This window comes from Cryptomeria japonica, unplaced genomic scaffold (genome assembly GCF_030272615.1).
Source record: "Cryptomeria japonica unplaced genomic scaffold, Sugi_1.0 HiC_scaffold_533, whole genome shotgun sequence".
Taxonomy (NCBI): Eukaryota; Viridiplantae; Streptophyta; class Pinopsida; order Cupressales; family Cupressaceae; genus Cryptomeria; species Cryptomeria japonica.
In genome coordinates this window covers 7,501-11,611 of record NW_026729346.1, presented here as the reverse complement: position 1 = coordinate 11,611, position 4,111 = coordinate 7,501, and the positions used below count along the sequence as shown (strand labels likewise).

At 63.9% G+C, this 4,111-nt stretch overlaps 1 non-coding gene across 1 annotated transcript; it reads left to right on the top strand.

Moving 5' to 3' along the window:
- Nucleotides 1-119, top strand: LOC131872197 (5S ribosomal RNA). The gene has a single exon (XR_009370374.1). It is a non-coding gene; the product is annotated as a 5S ribosomal RNA (ribosomal RNA).
- Nucleotides 120-4,111: the final 3,992 nt, after the last annotated feature.

Genomic DNA, 4,111 nt, shown 5'->3' with positions numbered 1-4,111 from the left:
GGGTGCGATCATACCAGCGTTAGTGCACCGGATCCCATCAGAACTCCGCAGTTAAGCGCGCTTGGGCCGAAGTAGTACTGGGATGGGTGACCTCCCGGGAAGTCCCGGTGTTGCACCCTTTTTTAGTTTTTCGCCGGGCATCGCAATGCTATTTGAATAAACCTTTTGCCCGTTTGCGTTCTCGTCGGGGCCGGGCCGGGCCGGGGTGCGCTGCCCGCACTACCGCGCGCGCGGGGGGCGACACCGAGCGCGCACCCGAGGCGCCCCGAGCACACAGGCCACGGTGCAACCCGGGCGTTGTGCGCGCACCCCGGTGCGCCCGAGGTGCTGCGCGCGCACCCAGGTGAAATCGGTGTGCACCTCGGCCAGTGCGCGCTCGGTCGAGTCGCGCACGTTGGCCAAGGTGCACGGTGATGTTTCTTACTCTAAGGTTCCGCACCAGACGCCCGGGACAGGTGAGCGAAGCTGGGCGGGGCCGGGTGCGCGGCCGGGGCAGGTGCACGCAGCTGGAGAGAGCTTTGGAGCACACTTCGGAGCGCACCAATGATGCGCTCCATTCAAAAGTTTCCTGAAAAGGCAAAAAAAGTTGAGATTATAGAATTTCCCACTTGAGAGATTGTAAAAAAAAAAAATTTAAAATGAAGGAAACGCGGGTGCCAAGGTGTGCGCAGCCCAGCCAAGGTGTGCGCACCAAGGCGCCCACCCTGGCGAAGGTGCACGCAAGGTGCGCACCCGAGGCAAACCGGACAATTAACCCAACTTTCGACTTCGCGCGCACCTTGGAGCGCACTTCGGAGCGCTCCTTGGTGCGCACCAATCTTGGGCACCTCGGAGTGCACCATGGCGCCCACCAAGGTGCGCACCCGGGGCAAACCGAGCTCCGACTTCGTGCGCACCTTGGAGCGCACGAAAGGTGCGCACCATGGCGCCCACCAAGGTGCGCAGCCCAGCCAAGGCGTGCGCATCAAGGTGCGCACCCTGGCGAAGGTGCGCACCCGGGGCAAACCGAGCTCCGACTTCGTGCGCACCTTGGAGCGCACAAAAGGTGCGCAACCCAGCCAAGGTGTGCGCACCCCGGTCAAACCGAGCTCCGAATCGTGCGCACCAGAGGTGCACGCCATCGTGCGCACCTTGGAGCACACTTCGGAGCCCTCCTTGGTGCGCGCCGATGTTGCGCACCTCGGAGCGCACCCGGGGAAAACAATGCAATTAACCCGACTTTCGACTTCGTGGGCACCTCGGAGCGCTCTCGGGTTCGCACCTCGGAGCACACCGAGGTGCGCACCTTTGATGCGCTGCCTTCACCAATTTCCAGAAAAGGCAAGAAAACATTGAGAAGGTGTGCGCACCGAGGTGCCCACCCTGGCGAAGGTGCACGCGAGGTGCGCACCCGGGGCAAACCGGGCTCCGACTTCGTGCACGCCGCACCTTGGAGCACACTTCGGAGCGCTCCTTGGTGCGCACCAGGGCGCGCAACCCAGCCGAGGTGCCCACCCCGGCGAAGGTGCACGCGAGGTGCGCACCCGGGGCAAACCGGGCTCCGACTTCGTGCACGCCATGGTGCCCACCGCGGCGAAGGTGCACGCGAGGTGCGCACCCGGGGCAAACCGGGCTCCGACTTCGTGCACGCCGCACCTTGGAGCACACTTCGGAGCGCTCCTTGGTGCGCACCATGGTGCCCACCAGGGCGCGCAACCCCGCCGAAGGTGCACGCGAGGTGCGCACCCGGGGCAAACCGGGCTCCGACTTCGTGCACGCCGCACCTTGGAGCACACTTCGGAGCGCTCCTTGGTGCGCACCATGGTGCCCACCAGGGCGCGCAACCCCGCCGAAGGTGCACGCGAGGTGCGCACCCGGGGCAAACCGGGCTCCGACTTCGTGCACGCCGCACCTTGGAGCACACTTCGGAGCGCTCCTTGGTGCGCACCAGGGCGCGCAACCCAGCCGAGGTGCCCACCCCGGCGAAGGTGCGTACCCGGGGCAAACCGGGCTCCGACTTCGTGCACGCCGCACCTTGGAGCACACTTCGGAGCGCTCCTTGGTGCGCACCATGGTGCCCACCAGGCCGCGCAACCCAGCCAAGGTGTGCGCACCAAGGTGCACGCGAGGTGCGCACCCGGGGCAAACCGGGGTCCGACTTCGTGCACGCCGCACCTTGGAGCACACATCGGGGCGCTCCCGGGTTCGCACCGGCGTTGCGCACCGTGGTGGGCACCTCGGAGCACACCAAGGTGGGCAGCGAGGTGCGCACCTTTGATGCGATGCCTTCACTAATTTCCATAAAAGGCAAAAAAAAAACGAGATTTTAAAATTTCCGTTTTGAAAGATAGTGAGAAAAAGGGAATGCTGGTGCCATCTTGAGCCCGCCCTGGTGCGCAGCCCAGCCAAGGTGTGCGCACCAAGGTGCCCACCCTGGCGAAGGTGCGCGCCCGGGCAATTAACCCAACTTCCAACTTCGCGCGCGCCAGGGTGGGAGCGCACCCAACAACCGGGCCTGGGAAGAGCCAATGCGAGAAACCCCACCAAACGCTCTGACAAAAAAAGAGGGGGCGCTCCAGTAACCCCGCTTCGGAGCGCACCCTGGGCAAACCCAGCCAAGGTGCCCACCCCGGCCAAGGTGCAGGCGAGGTGCGCACCCGGGGCAAACCGGGCTCCGACAACGTGCACGCCGCACCTTGGAGCACACTTCGTAGCGCTCCCGGGTGCGCACCTCAGAGCACACCAAGGTGGGCAGCGAGGTGCGCACCTTTGATGCGCTGCCTTCACTAATTTCCAGAAAAGGCAAAAAAAAAAGGAGATTTTAAAATTTCCGTTTTGAAAGATAGTGAAAAAAACGGAACGCGCGTGCCATCTTGAGCCCGCCCTGGTGCGCAGCCCAGGTAAGGTGCCCACCCTGGCAAAGGTGCGCACCCGGGCAATTAACCCTACTTCCGACTTCGTGCGCGCCAGGGTGGCAACCGGGCCTCGGAAGAGCCAATGCGAGAAACCCCACCAAACGCTCCGACAAAAAAAGAGGCGGCGCTCCAATAACCCCGCTTCGGAGCGCAGCCGGGGCAAACCCAGCCAAGGTGCCCACCCCGACGAAGGTGCACGCGAGGTGCGCACCCGGGGCAAACCGGGCTCCGACAACGTGCACGCAGCACCTTGGAGCACACTTCGAAGCACTCCCGGGTGCCCACCGGCGTTGCGCACCGTGGTGGGCAGCGAGGTGCGCACCTTTGATGCGCTGCCTTCACTAATTTCCAGAAAAAGGCAAAAAAAAATGAGATTTTAAAATTTCCGTTTTGAAAGATAGTGAAAAAAAAGGAACGCGGGTGCCATCTTGAGCCCGCCCTGGTGCGCAGCCCAGGCAAGGCATGCGCACCAAGGTGCCCACCCGAGGTGCACACCCGGGGCAAACCGGGCTCCGACTTCGTGCAGGCCGCACCTTGGAGCACACTTCGGAGCGCTCCTTGGTGCGCACCATGGTGCCCACCAGGGCGCGCAACCCAGCCAAGGTCTGCACACCAAGGTGCCCACCCCGGCGAAGGTGCACGCGAGGTGCGCACCCGGGGCAAACCGGGCTCCGACTTCGTGCACGCCATGGTGCCCACCGCGGCGAAGGTGCACGCGAGGTGCGCACCCGGGGCAAACCGGGCTCCGACTTCGTGCACGCCGCACCTTGGAGCACACTTCGGAGCGCTCCTTGGTGCGCACCATGGTGCCCACCAGGGCGCGCAACCCAGCCAAGGTGTGCGCACCAAGGTGCACGCGAGGTGCGCACCCGGGGCAAACCGGGGTCCGACTTCGTGCACGCCGCACCTTGGAGCACACATCGGAGCGCTCCCAGGTTCGCACCAGCGTTGCGCACCTTTGATGCGCTGCCTTCACTAATTTCCAGAAAAGGCAAAAAAAAAACGAGATTTTAAAATTTCCGTTCTGAAAGATAGTGAAAAAAACGGAACGCGGGTGCCATCTTGAGCCCTTCCTGGTGCGCAGCCCAGGCAAGTTGTGCGCACCAAGGTGCCCACCCTGGCGGAGGTGCGCGCCCGGGGCAATCCGGGCTCCGACTTCGTGCACTGCATGGTGCCCACCAAGGCGCGCAACCCAGCCAAGGTGCCCACCGCAGCGA